The sequence below is a fragment of the Pseudorca crassidens genome, chromosome 17, assembly GCF_039906515.1.
Source record: "Pseudorca crassidens isolate mPseCra1 chromosome 17, mPseCra1.hap1, whole genome shotgun sequence".
Lineage (NCBI taxonomy): Eukaryota > Metazoa > Chordata > Mammalia > Artiodactyla > Delphinidae > Pseudorca > Pseudorca crassidens.
The window spans coordinates 72,044,989-72,064,639 of record NC_090312.1 but is presented as its reverse complement, the minus strand read 5'-3'; the positions used below and the strand labels follow the sequence as shown (position 1 = coordinate 72,064,639).

Genomic DNA, 19,651 nt, shown 5'->3' with positions numbered 1-19,651 from the left:
CTCTAGAAGGAGAATTAAATTTTTGTGGGTGATACAATATACAGAGTTTTCTGCTTTATTTTAATGGCTGTGTACTTTGTGCTCTATTGCAAGCTTACTAAGAGCTTAATTGAAGTATCATCTGCAACTAAATGAGTAAAATATTATTTCATCATTTTTTTTACTAGCAGAGAAATGCTCTCTCCCTCTGATCAGTCATATTCATTCATTCTGTTCCCATTCATTCATTCATTCATTTATTATTCAGTCACTCAGTGAATATGCGTTGAGCACTGTTTATGTGCCAGCACTGTTCTAGTTGCTGGGATAAAGCACTGAAAAAAACCCCTTCCTTCTCTCATATAATGTAAACCGTGTTGGGGTGAAACAGATGATCAAGTAAACAAATAAATGAGTAATGTAGTAGGTGGAATAAATACAGAAAAGAACAGAAGTCAGAGAGGTAAAAAGGGACAAGATGGGATGAAGGGCGGGCACCTTCCATGGAGGAAATTTCATTAGAGACCTGTGTGAAATGAAGGAGTGAGTTATGCAGATATCTCAGAGAAAGAGCGTTCCATCTAGGGAGCAGAGTACAAATGTGGGAGGCCGAGTGGGGACCAGCATGATGTGCTTAAGGACCAGCACAGCGGCCACTGTGGCCTCGGCAAAGTGTCATCCCCTTGATTAATGTCCTTATCCTACTCTGGTGCAAGATCATAGTTATCTGAGGACTGTGACAACCAAGGGACACTCCAGGCTTCAAACTACAAGCATACGCTCTTATCTCCACATGAATTTACTGGAAGTTAATGCAGTTAAATTTGCCATTTAATGGAATTCCCTGGCAGTCCAGTAGTACTCTGTGCTTCCAGTGCAGGGAGCCCAGGTTCGATCCCTGGTCGGGGAACTAAGATCTCGAAAGCCACACAGTGAGACCAAAAAAAAAAATTTTTTTTTTAATTGCCATTTAATCCTAGAACCGTGACCAACTTGTCCAAATTATTCTCTGAGGTGCCCCATGAACAATTTTAGAATTTAACTACTGATGGGAAGGAGAAACAGATTGATGTTCCACAACCATTTTATAATTGCTGTATTCATTGATTAGTGTGTTGGAATCACAAAAAACATTGAAATTTCAAAGTATTTTGACTTTTTCCATTTCTCCAGTTCAAAATAAATATGGCTTTAGTTAGTTCATTTCAGAGACATTTACTGAGGTGTAGGCACAAATTCCCCATGACAGATGCCGAAATTAAGGTTAAAACTGTTTGAAAATAGTACGGTTTTATTTTTCTATTATGCAGAATAAAATAGGAGTTTAACGTTATCTTTAGTCTTTCAGGGAAGGCTATGCTTAGATTTTTCATGGTGATAAAATGTGTGCTAATTTATATTGGAATCAGAAATCTCACATAAGACTGTTCCTAAAACAATTCTTCAGTAATTATAATTCAGGCAGCTAGAAAGAAACCCGAGTAGATCCACATTTACAGTAAACACTGAACGTGGAGGTTTACCCTCAGGTTCTGGCAAAGGGGAGAAGTTGATAACATGAATCAGAATTAATACTACACAGACTGTTTTACCATTTGCTTCTGAAATTAAGATGAGAAATGGTTAACAACATGGTATCCCCATTAGATAATCAGCTTCCTGCCTTTTCTGATTTTATTCACCAAAAAAGGGAATCTAACATTTTTTCAAGTATAGAGTTATATGGCTTATGTTTGACATTAAAGAGAAGAATGTGATTTTTCAGAATGAAAAGGCAGATTTAATTAGCATTAAGGTTTAGACGTTTTAATGCCAACCTGAATTAGAGGGCAGGGTGGCATACAACAGTGAATGCAAGATTAGGAGGAATAGGATTCAGGATGAATTATTAAAATCTTTTCAGAGCGTTTAGCCCAGCTTTGTTTATTAAATTCTCTTTCCTGGGGCAGTGTTTTATGTGCATTACAATTCTGCTGATGAACTTGCCTGCACACACTTTCCTCAGCCATTGACTTACATTAAATATCTCCATTGCTATTGAATAGTGAAAGAAGATTGTCTTTTTTTAAGATCAGGGTTTTTGCCTTTTAAACAGTATACATGATATTAAAAGGTAGTTTAATAAATGGAAATTTTCCAAAATTTCCTATCCTGACCTGCCTTCTTTCATTTTCATTTTGAATCATCTCTTGCACCTTCTATCAAACAACATACATCTGATCATAGTTTTATTAGTATAGTTTAATAATCTGCTTTACGCTCATAGTATCTATTTACCTATCTACCTGTCTATCATCTATCTAAAATGTCCACACAGACTTTCCCGTGATCACTTTTATTTGCTACATAATATTCTAGCCACTTGATACACCACAGTTTACTAAACTGTTAATTTAGTGGTTTATCTTCTTTCTCTACTGCCCTTAATGCAGAGAGACATCTTTATGTAGCTGTTCAGATTTCAATTTTATTTTCCACTAAGCTAAAAGTAAACAAAAATATCCTCCAGATACAATTAGTGTGTCAAAGAGCTTAAACCTCTTTGGTTAATATATTATTATTTAAGTTTCCAAAAGGATTGTCCTTGTAAAAACCCAACAGAAGGTTAGATAGTTGTTTGCCATCTTTACCTTGTCTTCAGAGGGTGTTAGAACCCATTTATCTATTGTGCTTCTCTACCAGGTGTACAACGATATTGTATTTCCTCAGTGCTTTAATTTATACTTCTTTGATTAGCAAATACAAACATTTGAATATCCTTTGAATTTTCTTTCCCACAAAGAGTCATGCTTTATATTGTCCATATATCTGCTTTTTAGGCAAAATTATTTTTTGCCAGTTTGAAAGTTTGTAAAGTATTGAATCAGCACTGTGGCTTTTAACGTTCTCTTTTGTTCCATGCAGTTATTTGCTGCAGACCCACAAGCATGCCACATGGGTTCTAAATTTCCCTTTTATTTCCTACTGCAGCATCCTTCCACTCACTGCGGTATTTCGTTTTGTTTTGCTTCTTTATTCCCATCCCTGCCTAATAGCCAACTGTTTTCCTTTAACTGGTATGAATCAGCATACCGCAAATGTTGTAAAGCCTAAGCATGAGTCTTACCGCATCCAAAAACAGAGATGCCATATTCCTCGCACTACATTTGCTTCTGCTTCCTTCCCCAGTGGAAACAGTAGGTGGACATTTCCAGAGGCTACCTGAAAGGTTATGTCAAGAAAATTTCTAGTGAGAGCAAGGAATCTGGAATCACAGTGTTTCCCTTTAAGGACCTGTTCCAGGGACTTTTTGTACACGTACTCTTTGTACCTGTTAATAATGGATTTTCAGCAGTGTCGGAGTCCTGGGATGGTCCTGCAGGAAGGTGGGGTGATTTGAACACAGGCCTCACGTCTGACTCACCTGTGATGTCTTAGTATCAAAACCTTGGAGATCTGTACACATAAATTCCCTTTTATCTTTATGTTTTGTTGTGAGGATGAATCTCTTCCAGGAAACAAGGCCCTGCATTAGCTAACATACTTGGTGTTCAGTCACCAGTGAGGGATGTGAACAGCAGCGTCAGGAGGGGCTCACTGTGTCAGGGGTTCACCAGCACCTGTAACAGCAGCATCATAATCACTTGTTTTGAACCCCACACAGGTGTGAGGAGGAAACAGTCCGTGGCAAGGTCAGCCTGTTCTCATTATTGAAAAGCATAATGATGATGAGCATCAAGTTGGCTGCCATCTATGTATTCCAGCGTTAGACTGCTTTTCCTTTTATACATTGTGGAAACTCATTTTAACATATATAAAAATTTAGGGACTAATAAACTATATAATATGAAGTTTCCAACTTAAAAGGGTATATTTCCAAAATGCACTTCTTAGTTGGTTATTTAGAAATTGAGACATTTTTTCACATTGGACAGGATGGCAGAGGGTGGTTGAATTCTCAGAATCATCCCTCTTCCAGCAGAAACTTACAAAACCTATCATGTGACCATAGTATAGGACCCAAAGTATGATTATAAGCGTTTGTTAGAAAACTGAGATCCAGGAGTTAAAATATAAAAACAGCTAAAGGGAAATACGTATTACCAGTTTGGTTAATGAAACAGTTTTCATTTCAAATGAAGCAGTGTAGTGATTCTTGGTTCATATAAGCAATTAAAAAAAACAGTTTTTAGGTAACTATCAATTAACAATTTTAAAAACCACTTTTGTTTGACATTTAAGGACCCTTTCTTAGCAATATTTTATTCTGTCATCACCGTGGCATCAAAGGACAAATTGACAGATAGGCCCAGATTAAGGAAATGCAGAATCTTATAAAAGGAGAGCACTCAAGGTAACCTGGCTTAGGTAATGAGAGTCCTAACAGGGCAGACGATGAAGCTGCATCTTTCTCCACTGTGCAGCCAAAAACACATCAAGTAAGAGGAGTGGATTTACTCCGGGGATTTCCATGTGTAGGTTAGACTCCAGGTATGGGAGGGCAAAAATAAATTACTGCAATAAGCAAATGTAGGTTTGAAATGTATCCATTTATTTTTCTGTCCAAAAATGACTTGGAAGATTAGCAGCAAGATTAGTGGAAATCTTGAATTTTAAATCTCCAGAAAGATGGCTAAATAGAACAAAAGAAACTGCTAACTCATGATGCCAGGATACTGGACATTTGCAATAAGAAGTCCTAAAATTATGCTCGTATAGTCAGGAATCTGAAACACATTAGTCCAAAACACTTCTTTTATATAAAGGTAGTAGTAGCAATGACAGAGGTGGTGTTTAAAATTGTTATTAGATATGGCTGCAGTTTTGATTATTTTTCTTTAACAGTTATAATTTGATGATGATCAATGCAACCATTCTCATTTGTTAGATATCTAATAAAATCATTATGAATGAAAACCAAAAAAACCTCAAAAATGAAAATATAAAATTGTGCACTAATCTTTAGAAGAGAAAAAATAAGATGCTATAATAATGGGGCTCTGGGAGAAAGAATATATCCTACTCATGCCATAAGTATAAATCTTAATGACTCTGCCAAACTCATAGAAGCAGAGAATAGAATTGTGGTTACCAGGGGCTGGGAGAAGGGGAAAACTGGGAGACAACTGGTCAAAGGGTACAAAGTTTCAGTTATGCAAAGTGAATAATTCCGGAGATGTGACATAACAACAATGCAATTATACTTAATAATACTGTATGATATACTTGACATTTGCTAGGAGGGTGGATCTTTTTTTTTTTTTTTTTTTTTTTGGCAGTACGCGGGCCTCTCACTGCTGTGGCCTCTCCCGTTGAGGAGCACAGGCTCCAGACGCGCAGGCCCAGCGGCCATGGCTCCCGGGTCCAGCCGCTCCGCGGCACGCGGGATCTTCCCGGACCGGGGCACGAACCCGCGTCCCCTGCATCGGCAGGCGGACTCCCAACTACTGTGCCACCAGGGAAGCCCTGGGAGGGTGGATCTTAAGTGTTTTCACCACCAAAAAAGAAAAGAAAAACACAATGGTAACTATGTGAGGTGATGGATATGTTAATTAGCTTGATTGTGATGAATATTTCACAATGTGTATGTATATCACATCAACAGGTTGTATACTTTAAATTTATACCATATTTAATTGTCAGTTATACCTCAGTAAAGCTGGGGGAAAAAAAGAAAAGTAAACGCAGATTTTCAAATTATACTGAGTTGTAAAGTAGGCAAATAAAACTCCACGATTTATGTTAATTTAAACAAACAGATAAATAAGGTTATTCCCTTAAAATTATGGGAAGAAATCAAATATTTCAAATATAAGTTTTACTCTTTTACCTTGTTTCATTATCTTTTATAAAAGTTCTTTACTCTGAAGAGGTAGATGGCCAGATTTACATATATATTTGTTTTCTTCCTTAGATTTTTCTTTGCAATTGATATGAATCTTGATTTAGTGCATTAAATTATTCTATTTTAAAATGTTCGTTGTTTTCATTAGTTTACTATGAAAGAAGAATAACACAGTAATAATGAGAGTCACTTCTTATTGCAATGGTTTCTAGTTCTGCCAGCCAGTAATCATGGGCCAGACATGCTTTAATTTAAGTACATATAAAGCCAGAGCTTATACATTATTACCTCCTATCATTAAGATTGGAAAATTCTAGGCACATTAAACATACCTTGATAAAATAATCTAAATATGTAATTTGGAGTGATATTTCATGTTTTTGCAAAACTCAATTTTACTATTATATTAGTAAAATTTAAGTATTTACATTTTTAAAATGTAGCTATTTAAAAGTGATACATGTATTCATAGAATTGACTTTCAAAAGCGTTAAATAGGGCATGATTCTTCAAATTTTCTTTTAAAGAAACTGAAGTTATTGTTTTTCCTAAACCTGCAAAATGATATTTAAAGCAAAGTAAAATTCCAGTCATTCTCTAGGATCTCTTCCTGAGGGCTTCAATGCTAGTGGGTTTATAAGTGCTGTAATAGACGACATAAGCCAAGAAATATGGGTATCTCTCCAATATAACTGGTTCGTCTGCCAGCACTTTCCGAATCGCCTCTTTTTCTCTGTGACCTAGAGCAGGAGAGCAGGTGGCGTGGAGGAAGTTGAAGGGAGGAAGCAGCAATTTTTACCTCTAAGATGTTAATTTTAAATTGGCAATAGGTCATCTAACATCCTGGGGAGGAATACCGAGGAGTGAGATTTAAATCCTGTTAAGCAGGAAGGATGGAATGTAACACCTGTTATAGGTTTTAAAGCATGAGTAGTGTTTACCAGGTGACGGAAATGGAGAAGGACGTTCCGTGTAAAGGAATAGTATGAAAATACAATATCGAGGTGTGAAATAGCGTACGACGGGGCTGGAGGTCACAAGAAAGAGCTGGCTGTTTCTGGGCGGTGAAATGAGAAGAAAGGAGCAAGAAAGACAGGAATTGGAGCATGGACGGCCCTGCCTGCTGGGTTAAGGGTTTGGGACTCCCTCCTAGAGGCCCTGGGAAGCCAATGAAAGGTTTTCAGCAAAAGAATAACATGATTAGATGTTTTAAAAAATATTTTAAAAATAAAGATCACTACCATGGTCTATGATGGGACAAGGATGGAGGCAGGGAGACAGCTAGGATTTTACAGGAGTACAGTGACATGATGAGATACAAAACTAAGGTATTGGCACAGAGGTTAGAAGGGAAAAGACAGATGTGAAAGATATGAAAAGGCAGTAAACAGAACTAGATGAACTGGTGAGGAATAGAGAGCATGGGAGAGGGAGAGTTTCTGATGATTCCAGCTGGGAAAGATTGGGAGAGGGAAGATGCCACGGTGTGTGGGGGGGAACATGCATTTGTCTTTGAGGGGACTGGGGAGAGGAATGTTGAATTAATCTGTTACATGTTCAGCTTTAGATGCTCACAACGTACCTATATGGGGATGTACTTTGATGGATTCATAGTCAGCAAGGGCTAGAAGTATATATGAGTACAAATGGATATAATAACAATAAATAATAACATATATATGTAATCTCAAGGGGTAATGGAAAAACACTGCTAGGAATTTTCTGGGAACAAACCAGGTGTTAGGAGCAGGGAAGAGATATTCCAGGAAAAGGCACAGAAGTGTAAGCAAAGAATAATTGGCTGCCCGTTGTGGAAGGTGAGAAAAAAATCACCAGGGAGAGTAAAGAGAGTATTAATATTCCCTGGTTCTCCACTGCCCTGTCCTCTGTGCACCCGTGGAGCCTCAGAATAAAACACTGTAGGATCCACGAGAAAGGAGTGAAAAATATTCAAACAAATCTATTTAGTATCTTGGATAAACAGGTCAAAGAGAAAACAATTATGGTACAATGTCAAAGGATGGGGGAAACAGATGAAAATCGCATACTGGACACCCCTTAAGTATTGGTGTCATCAGAGAACCTACAAGGAGTAAGGACAAAAGTCAGACAGCCAAGAGAAAAGACGAACTAGAGAGGGAGTGTTGAGGAACTTCGAGTAGCTGGGATAGGTACCCGACCTATTCAGTTAAGTTCCAAAAACATGAAACAGAAATAAAATCAATTGGTGAAAGAGTCCAGGCTGAAGAATTTAAAATGCAGAGGAGCAGATTCAAACCTGGTGACAGTGGTAGAGTCCTACCTTACACACAGATGTTTCACATTCATACGCATTTTCAGCCGAGCAAATACCTCCTCTAGCCCCTCAATGCTCAATTACCCATCCCCGAAGGTCTTCAGTTACCTCTGTGCTCACCTCAGCAATGAAACGTGTCAAAGAAAAACACACCCTAATGTGCTTGAAGAGAGGAGAATGAGGGATGTGCAATGTTTTTGAAGCCTAGGTTTAAAGCTAGACACTGAGAACTTTCCGAGAATGTGTTGAAAGTTGCAGTAGAAAGTCCTGTTATCTTTAATGGGAATTTCATGGCTAATTCCCTGTGCAATGCTGAAAATGTGCCCCTTACATGTGATTTATTTTTTGCCTTAAGATATACGGAGTGAACCACGTATTCAATTTGACTCTGCTGCTGCTGCCAGGATCTCTCTCCAGCTGTTGCCCATTGCTTTTCCATTGTGTTCAGTTGTTTTCCATGGTGCCCATCTCTGCTTGCCATCTCTTTGCTATTTTTTTCAAATACTCATTAACCCCTGTCTTTCAGCTCCAGACTATGAGACATAGGAGTTAGTACAGTCATGGGAAGATCTCATCAGTACTGTCTCTTTGACAGGAGTCAAATAATAATGTTGAAATTATCAATAGACACCCGGAAGTTATGTCTATAAAATGTACTGGAAACTTGCCTGAAGGATCACTGGCTTTTAGATTGCACTTATTGTTAGACCGCCATTCAAATTCTCCTAAAGGGAGAATGTAAATATTTAATATTTTATTATCCATGCATATGTGTCTCTAAGTGAATTCTGTATTTTTGAAAACAAATAACTGTTGGCCCTTTTTTCACGTAAGAGTATTTCCATGTTTCATTAAGAAAAGTGCCTTCTCTGTTATAGGGGAACAAGGACAGAGGTATTGGGCTGGCTGGTGGCAGTTTTCTCAAGCTTTTCACTTATCACAAACGCATTGCTCAGGGTGACCAAGTTGGGCAGGACCAATAGATCAGCAGAGGTCCTTTCCATATGAATTGTGCAGACACTCTGCCTGTGTTGAGCCATAGCAGCACTTCGGCATTGATTCCTATTTAACATACTGCCTTAGCCCTCAGACGTATAGTTCTTCCTCCGTGTGAGGTAATAAAAGGAGGCAGGGAAAATAAAACCCTGCAACAGTAAACAATTAGTTTCTTCAATCGGGCGCTTCCTTCTAGTTGCCAGTATACTTTTCACAGTGGTGCCCTGTGCTCAGTAGTTAGAAGTAATTAGAAACCAGAATAAATGAGATCACTGCAGGAATGAACATGCCTTACCCAGCACAGTGCATTTTATATAGAAAAATGCACATCTGTAGTAGAGAAGGAACGCAGTCTTCCTTCAGTTTATTTTTACTTCGTGATTGCTTTAAATCGATAGAATTGTTCAGCAGGTTTCAAATCTAGTTTCTTTTTAATCATGAACACATTTCAGTACGATGAGGTCTACATTCGTAGTGAAGTCGTTTGGTCTGGCTGCATTAGTCTCTACCAAAACACTGCATTTGGCATGCAATGCTGAGACCAGGATTGGGACTGTTGAATTAGGGATGTGGGGAGTTGGGATTCTCTAAAAGCAGTGATCTATGTGATGTGATTTTGGAATAATGGAAAGAGCTCTGGATTTTGAATTAGAAAACTGGTTTTGAATCCTGTTACTTACTGTGTGACCATGATTCCTTCATGGTCTCTCAGAGATTTATTGGTGGAATGGGAATAAGAATTTCTTTTTGCAAAAGGTGGCATGAGGATTAAGTGAGTAACATATGTGAAAACATCTACTGCAGGACCTGGCAATAGTGTACACTCAGTTGTTTCTATCTTCATCTGTGTTTCTGATGGTGAATCCATCTTCTCATTGCAGAGGTAGAAATATGAAATGCATCTGTTTAAAATGACTAGATCATACCTACTAAAATAGGGAAACCTTTTCTATGTAAAGGGAAAATAAAATAAAATAGGGAAACCTTTGTATGTAAAACAAAATCACAGTGGTTGCTAAGAGAGTAGATCTTAACTGTTCTCAACCACAAAAAAGAAGTGGTAATTATGTGATGGAGGTGTTAGCTAACTATAGTGGTAATCGTCTTGCACCATGTAAGTGTATCAAGTCAAATATACACAACTTTAACCAACACAATGTTACATGTCAATTATACCTCAGTAAAGCTGGAGAAATCACAGTGATGAGTCACGATAGGATGTAAGAAGAGTATGAAAAATATGAATTCACTCCTCTGACCTATAAGAAGTAGAATACACAAAGCACTGGACCCTGTTAGAGCTTATTTTTAGAATCCTCCATTGATAGCTTGTAGAAAGTTGTTCAAGAACAGCAGAACGGGATCCCCTTGAATTCAAGGACAGGAAGTCTTCTTCCCTCGTGTCAAAAATCAAGAGTATGTGTTAGAATAACAACAGATATTTAGGACTTGGAAAGAATCAGGTTCTGGCATTTGTGCATTCATTCATTGAAGGACAGAGGAGTTATTTGTGGAGCACTGCTCTGGGGCATGCACTGCGCTACCCCAAACTAGGGTAGTGAGAGGTCCTTGCTCTCCCAGCAATTCTGAGGTCTTGACAAGGGGACCACATTGGGAAGCCAGCCAGCCATACTGTGTAGCACCAGTTTACTTTAATATGGACAATAGGAGAAAGAGAGCCAAAGGATTGGGTTTTTCATGAAGTGACTCAAAGAAATGAACACATGGTTTTGAAACTACAGGAGAGGGGAAGCATATATAACATGTCATTTTGACAGTGTTAAAGAATTGATTCTGCAAGGGTTCCAAATGTATTCTTCTGAACCTGGAAAATAGGTAAATGATACATAGACCATTTTGATGAGCGAATAAGTGTTAATTAATAGAATTAATGTAAGAATAATGAATCAGTATATTATAATACATAATTCCCAATCATTAACAAAACTCATCGAGAGTTGTTCATCAGAAGCCGTGGTACGAGCAGTAATTAAATCCTGAGAAAGGGAAATGCAAGTCATTGTTCATGAAAGAAAAGCTATATACCGTTTAGAAGTTGTAGGGGAAGCTGTGGTTGTTCTTTGACTAAAATCTATTGTCTCTACAGTTCATTTATTACTTTACCAAATTTATTTAATAAGTGAACACTTCTTGAACACATAGATGGCAAATGCAGAGTATAAAGAAATGAATTGTATCTTTTAGGAGTTACGTATAATACTGTTGGCATGAATTAGGAATTCATGTCATTTCTTTTCAATAACTGTATATTGAATGCTTACTTAATCCTGGGAAGTATGCTAGGGTCTAGGAAGGTTACAATCAGTACAGACACTAGTCTGGCCTATTGGTGGTGGTGTAGTAATATTAATGAAAATTGCTAACATTTGTTGAGAATGTACTACATGCTATGTCCTGTGCTAAGTACTATATATGAATTATTTCCTGTAATCCTGAAAACAACACTCTGAGGTGCGTACTATCATTAAACTCAAGTTACAGATGAGGAAACAGTGTCAGTAGCTTAAGTTACTTGCCCAGAGTCATGGAGTTTATTAGCAAATTTAAGATCCAGCTTAGGAAGTTTGCCTCTAATGCCCGTATTCTTCATCCCTACACCTTTCAGACAAGTATAGCATGACCAGAGGCATGATATGTGACCCAAAGCAGGGCATCTGAGATCATATCAGGAAGAGAGCAGCATATGAGAACTGAGAGGAGGTGACTTCAGAGAACTGTGAACAGTATAGTTGAAGCATGGAGTAGAAGTAAGGAAAATCAGAGACCATATTGTGAAGACTTTGTATTTCAAGTTACGCAATGGAAAGCCATCTGCATTTTTAAAAGATCACCTTTGATGAATAGTGGGAAGAGGCAAGACAAGAAGAGCCTGAGCCAGGTTGCACCAATCTAGGCAAAGAGTTGATATTAGCAGAGCGGCCAGAGAGGAGAGGTTTGAGGGATAGTAAGAAATATGAAATTAATAAGTGTGAAAGGTACTAGAGTAGGTATATTAGCACGTGGACCTGCCGCACATACGTTAATCTCTTGTAATTGATGAGTTTGGTTTGAACGGCTTGGAAGCTTGTATTTCAGTCTGGAGGTGAAACAGGGGGTCATCATAAAAGACTAGACAAAGATTTTAGGAAAGCAATAATTTTAATCTCGACCACATCTTCCCTTGGGAAGGCTTTGCAAAAATGGGAAGGTTGAAGACACTAGAAATATCGCACAATACACCTTTAAGGAATTAGATAATTTCTGCATCTTATTTCTTCTAACAACTTTCTTATTTCTTTGAATGCTGGCACTTAACATTTAAAAATCAGTAAATATGAGGATCTGGGGCTTCCCTGGTGGCGCAGTGGTTGAGAGTCCACCTGCCGATGCAGGGGACGCGGGTTCGTGCCCCGGTCCGGGAAGATCCCACGTGCCGCGGAGCGGCTGGGCCCGTGAGCCATGGCCGCTGAGCCTGCGCATCCGGAGCCTGTGCTCCGCAACGGGAGAGGCCACAACAGTGAGAGGCCCGCGTACCGCAAAAAAATATATATATATATGAGGATCTGGGATTGCACTATACTTACTATACCCATTACTACACATTACTACACAGTGTCTTTTAAACAATGTTTCTAAGAACTAACTCATCAGACACTTTAAATTATAGTAACTTGGTAGCACATTTCAAGAAGTTTAACATTTAGATTAGATTTAAAAAATGTTAATGGAGAATCTCTAACTCAGATATTTCCTACAACTGTTTGTTTTTACTGTCTGATTAAATGGGATTATGAGAAAAGCACAAGGAAGAAGTAAAAATATTTGGAAACTGAGCAGAATCATTTACATTTTTTCCAACAGGGAGAAAATGTGTCTTTAGTTCAAAGATTGTTGAAACTAGTTTGCCTTAGGCTCTGTAGGACTGAAGTTCAGATGATGCTGCAGAGTGCATAAGACCAGGTGATCACAGGATCTTCCATCTGTCGTAAAAAGCTGGGTATGAAAGAGTGGTGGGCAAATAGCAGTAGTATCTGCCGATATTCCAGCTTATTTCACCTACTTCGCTCTCTTGGGATTGAAATAGTCATTATTATCCTCTCCAAACTTTGAAGCTGCCCAGGTAACTTCAGCTTAATAAAGTATCCTGGAGAACCACGGCTAATTAGATTCCTAATAACTTACTAGTGACAGTCACTTGAACAAGGATAATGGACCTGGCTTTTAATTAAAGGAGCAAAAAAGACTGTCATAGAATACGGGGAAATTGATTGTACGTTTTAAGATCTAAATCTGTAAGATTCTAAATATAAACAGCTGCAACTATATCAAGACAAATAATTCATGGGAAGAATGTCATCAAAGAATAGGGTCTTCAGACTGTCTTTATACATAGATTCTGAGCCATGCATTTTCCCTAAGGGAATTTTTTCCCTCTTATTTTTGTGACTAAAGGCAGTATCACAGTTAGAAAGGGTGGTGAAAATGAGGCAATACACATGGAAATCCGGAGCTAAAAAACAAAATGAAGACTCTGATCATTGGGTGGAATTCTACATTGGGGCAAAACTCACTGATTTCAGAATGGTTAAATAATTATTTCACTTTATATTCATCTAGCACAAAATCAAATTAACCTGTATATGAATGCAAATAATTCCAAATGAAATATTGAAGTAAATATTGAAATATTTAGCCAGTTTATATAGATTGTTAGGGGACATGTCTAATGTTGCCTTTTCCAGAGCAGATCAAAACCATTGTTTGGGGCTTCTCTGGTGGCGCAGTGGTTGAGAGTCCGCCTGCCGATGCGGGGGACACGGGTTCGTGCCCCGGTCCGGGAGGATCCCACATGCCGCGGAGCGGCTGGGCCCGTGAGCCATGGCAGCTGAGCCTGCGCTCCACAACGGGAGAGGCCACAGCAGTGAGAGGCCCACGTACCGCAAGAAAAAAAAAACAAACCATTGTTTGGCATATGGTCCTTTAAACTCAGAAACCCCAACATATGCCTTTCAACTGTGGGTGTGTGTCTTCCATTTATCATATTTTTCTAACAGGAAATTATCCTGCTAATTATACTGTGCTAGCACACACACAAAAAAATGAACATAACTTATCCAAGTGCCTCAATTCTGTTATGGCACAAAAGAGTGAAAAAATCACTGCTCAAGTAACCTTTTAAGTTGAAACATGTATCCCTAAATTCAGTGGCTCCAGTGGGGTTTGTTTTGGGGCACAGTTTTTAGTGGTAATTGAGTATGTAACATTATTGAGGGATACAATAGAAATTTGCAAAGTAATATTCAGTCTCATTCTCAATTTTTAAAATATGGAGAAATAAAAGCAAAGTATCCCTTGCGAAAGATTGCATTTTTCTCTCTTTAATTACCTTTTAAGTTTTTTTTGTTTTTCACTTCAACATCTACATAATGTGAATTTAAGGCAAATTATTGTGGCTACAAATTCAGAGATCCTCATTACACTAGTTTTTCATGTGTTTCATTTAAGGTGTCAGTTTATAATTAGAATCTCAATGCCCCTCCTCCACTAGTAATAACAAAGTTTGGGACCACCCAAGAGAGAACAATATGGTTAGCTGCCAGGCAAAACATCAGAGTTCCCGGCAGTGAACATGCTGAAAGTCAGCAAAGAAATCCACAGTGCAAAGCCATAAACATACCGTTGTTCTGGTTTGCCATGTCAGTTTCTCTGTGAGTTACTGCATCACCCTGGTGGCCCGAAAGGGATGATGCATCTCCCCAAGTGTTCAATTTGATGCACTTCAACCCTTGGGAGATTGGCTTCCTTTTTAGTACCGTTCGAATCAACATTAAATGAGGCTTTAGAACTCTGGAGGTTTTAAATTGTAATTAAAGTAAAACTGGTGTTTTTGTGATCATGGTAAATGACCAAATATGTAGAAGGTCCTCGGGTTTGGAGAATCTTTTATCTGATTTATTATAGAAATGTGATGAGTCATCTTAAAGGAAAAGATTACCATGTTTTTATAAAAAGATTAACACATAACCTGCTTCAAATAAGAATTGAAGTCTTAAAAGTGAACTGAATGTAGTATAATAGATATGAGTTAATAAATGGTTGAAATACAATATGTTGCATTTAAACTAATTTAGGAGAACTAAGCTTTGTCTCTCCAGTGAGACTGAGTTGAGGGAGGGAGGGAGTGGGTGTTGGTTATTGCTCATTGCAGCCCCCTGGCATCGAGAAATAGGACTGGCAAACAGGAGACCATTTCACATGCTTTTCCTGACCCTAAGCTCTACAGTTCGACACAAAATAAAGTTGATACCGGATGTTCTAGGATCAGTTGGGACAAACATATGAAATAAAAATCACAGAGAATCATATTATCAAGTGCCAAATGATAGTCATGTGAACTCTATTTCAACCAAACCCCAATTTATAAAGGAGATGTTGGTGAAAGTTTGTCGTGAACTTCATGTAATTATCATAATCTAATAACATCATAATCTTACGGAAGAATTGACAACACATTCCAACATCAACATTATTTTAAGTTTAAAAATTGTCAAATATGAAAACCTCCAGAAGGTTCTTTAGCATGAGGACCATAATGTATGGAAGAATATTCCACAGAGTAGCGTCTGGCTCTATACATTCCAACCTTGTTTCTCCTGCACCACACTGAGTCCTGGGTGCACCGGGATATGAACACATTGCATTACAGCCTTGGGCCCTGCACGTCCTCTTCAACCTTGGGTGAGTCTGTACAATGCACAGGGGGAATACTCTGGAGTCCATTCCTACACTAGGATATTGTAATAACCTAACTATAAGTGACTGTGCATCATATCCGTAGGTCCCAGTAAACCTAGCCTAAATGGATCCCTAATTCTACTGCCTTTAGCTCAGTTCCAGAAAGAACTGTGGCCATTGGAACATTGCAGAACGTGACAGAGGAAAGCTGGGACATAAAAAGACAGCAGTCATAACCATTTGCAGTCAAAACATTTGGCTCTTGCAAATTTGTAAAAGCTTATGACTATGTGAACAGGTTGCTAGGGATCCTGTGAAAAAGGGACTCCGAAGCGCAACGATTTTAGCTTGAAAGTAAATTACTTCTGCCAGCACTTAATGGTACTTGTCGTTACAAAGTAGACACTCAAAAATATTTGTTGAATGAGTGGATGAATAGAAAGTTACCTCTTTGTGACTCTTCCATAGCATTGCTAAATCAAAGTGCTTTTCAAATTAAATTGGACCCATTGGCCACAGGTTACATTTATCATATTAAAACTATGCGAAATCCCTGAGTGATGTGGGATCTATTTTTAATATGAAATATGTCAAGAAGATTTATTCATTATAAGCACAGGTGTATTGACCCTTTCCTTTTTTCTTTCTATGAGGAAATGCACAATTTCTGCATAATTTTGCAGCCCTGTCAAGTACACGTTCTCAGGAGTATACCCTAAGCAGAGCTGTTACTTGGGATGTCTTATTACTAAAATCATGGAACAACTTTCCTCAGTGTATATGTTATATTTGCCTTTTTATGAAGGACAAATTCTACACTGTGACCTTTATTTTACTTTTTCATTTTTGTGACTCCGAGAGAAAGAATTGTCTAAATTTTTAAAATGATATTGCAGCTAGAAGGAGCTGAACAACTGAGAGCCCGTATTTTCCAGGACGGAGTAAAAATGTAGATTTATTTAAATTTTAATTTAACTGCCTAATGTGAGAACAGAGATAGTTCTAGAAAGGAAATTCGCAGGTCAGATAAGAAATCTCGTATGGAATGGGATTTGCTTAGGATTCCTGGCCTTTGGTCTGTTTCCTTCATTCTCTTGCCCAGAATTAGCAGAACAGTCTCACTGGTAATCAGAGAAGTACCTATAAAATCAAATGATCCCTTGTAAAGCCTGACTCTGAGTATACATTTATGCACCATCAAAAAACCAGGTGCGGGCTTCCCTGGTGGCGCAGTGGTTGAGAGTCCGCCTGCCGATGCAGGGGACACGGATTTGTGCCCCGGTCCGGGAAGATCCCACATGCCGCGGAGCGGCTGGGCCCGTGAGCCATGGCCATTGAGCCTGTGCGTCCGGAGCCTGTGCTCTGCAACGGGAGAGGCCACAACAGTGAGAGGCCTGCCTACCGCAAAAAAAAAAAAAAAAGCTATGAGGCAAGTAATGATATGTTGGAAGCAGAGTTGTGGGCTTAGTGCTGGCGCTCTTCCACATGTTTAATTTAGGAGAATGGAACTCTGTGATGCTGCAATGGAAAAACTAGGCCTCCATTGGATAAATCAACTGTGAATCGAATAGGCAATATTTCTCTCATTGACCTGGCTGTCTCTTTTAAATTTTTTCACTTTTTAAAAATTTCAAATTAATGGTGGGACCTAATTGGAATATACACAATGGTTAGTACAAAAAGGCAAGTATAGACGAAGCCATCTTCTCTTGCTATGCTGGTGAAATAAAACTTATGTATCCATTTTAAGCTAGATTTTTCTATTAGATGATGTACTTGTGATTGGTTCTAAAGGTGTGACACTTGGAGGTACCCTGTCCGAGAGCATGTTACGGGCCACGTTGATGGATCAGGAGATTACAGTAAAATCTCTTAAAGTCTCTGGCAGATAATTTGCTGCTGTACTGCTGTTTACTACAGCTTGAAGTAGAGAGAAATAAATCAGTTTAAAAAGGTTAAGAAAATGGATAAAAATTACAGGCTTCCTGTTCAAGGTCCTTCACAATGAGTAAGTGTTTGTTGTTAAGTTGATGAGGGCAAGTGAGGCTTCATCAGGAAGCAGAGACATATTTCAGTATGATTAGAAAAAGATCAAGATTTTTTTCTTAGCTTCATTCAGCTGGTGTCATGAGCATTATTGATTAAAATGTTAGGATCAGTAAGGACTTAAAATTGGACTAGAGGAGACCTTAAGGAGGAGAAAAAGGTTATGGTGTGTTGAGTTAGCTTGACAATTAAATGCTTTGTAAAAATTTGATATTTTTTGAACATGAACTGTCAGTTATAGCTCTTGACTTGCATTGGCATATGCATGCAGGTACATGTAATATACAATTTTATATTATTGTCAGACTCCTACATTAAGTATTTATAAACATCGTATACTACTAGAAGTTAATTATAAAACTTTAGCCCATGTGAATATGTGTTCTTAATGCTTTCTAAAGAGTTCTCTGTTAATGTTAACGAGGAAGCTGCTTTTCACATCATTTAACAGCCAATGTAACTGATCGTGTTTCTCCTTAGAATGCAATTATTGTAATAATAAAGTTGCATTTTGTCAGGTTCTTTCTAAAATTACAGCAGTAATGTTTTAAATCCGTTTCTCTTTCCTGCAAGTCATCAGTGTCTGAATCTGCCAGGTGTACTGGGCTTCTGTGGTACAGCCTCACAACCAGGGATAAATGAGTTCGACATTCCTCATATATAATTGCACTGTAGAACTTTCATTTGTAGGGAAAAACTAAACAGATCTAGAAAAATACATTTGTAAAATGCCGAACCACAGAGAGGTCATTGCAAAAATGGAGAAAAAACAATCAAAATACTAATAAATTGAAAAATGAAGTGAAACAAAATCCACTAATATAGATGTTAGGCAAAACATCTAAAAAAAAGTAACGAACATTTTTATGGAATGTATGCAGAAGGTACCCCTAAAAAAACAATTCAGAGACCAGCACCTGAAAATATTATCAAATGTAGAGGGTTCTTAGCTCCCTATGAGTTGCTATAGAGAAAAATGTGGAAGAAGTGCCCTAAAAGGAAGGAGGACCAAGGCTCACCAATCACTGAATTTGGGTGCTGAATTCTGGATTTCCTTTCGGGCTGCTCTGGGCACCACATTGCTGAATAACTCATTAAAATTTCCTTTTCAAAATGTTAGTCTTTTGGATTGGGTCCAAGAAACACACTTTTAAAAAAAAATTCTGACCTTAGTGAATATTAATTTCACTTTTTTCTAAGATATTGGGTATAAATCAGTATAATTCTATTGACTGTGAATATGTAAACATGAATGAAAGATATTAGTAAGTCATTTCTTTTAAATTACGTGAAATACCAGTAAAGATTCATATCTGACGATAAAATTTATTATAATTCTGCTTACTTAATTTTCTGTGTATAAACTCTCTCCTCAACAGAGTTCATTATGGGTTTGTTTTCAACTTAAATACTTAATTTAGGACCCCAGCAGTGTACCTCTGTAATCTATTTTTAAACAGGTGTTCTGTGTAGAAAAATCACTGGTCTATTGTCCAGTTGTTTTGAACTTGGCTGGTGCTATTTGATTTTGAAATTCATGTGGGAGAGGAAAAATAATTTTTCCTCTACTCTTCTGACTTCTCAGTTGAGATTCCTGCAACAAAAGACAGATGACCAAGAGGAAAACGACAGAAGTTTATTAACATGGGTACCTCATGAGTACGTGGGAGATACCCAGGGAAAAATGAGTACTTCTCCCAGGAGGCATACTGTTCCACCCTTCATTAGCAGCCCCAGATGTCTTGAAGAGCTTAACGGGAACCGGTGGAGTCTGA

The 19,651-nt window shown here is 38.1% G+C and overlaps 1 protein-coding gene across 4 annotated transcripts in view; it reads left to right on the top strand.

Annotated features, from left to right (window-relative positions):
* Positions 1-19,651, top strand: part of PREX2 (phosphatidylinositol-3,4,5-trisphosphate dependent Rac exchange factor 2) — a 286,239-nt gene that overhangs the window by 243,547 nt on the left and 23,041 nt on the right. The gene's annotated exons all lie outside the window — the stretch shown is intronic.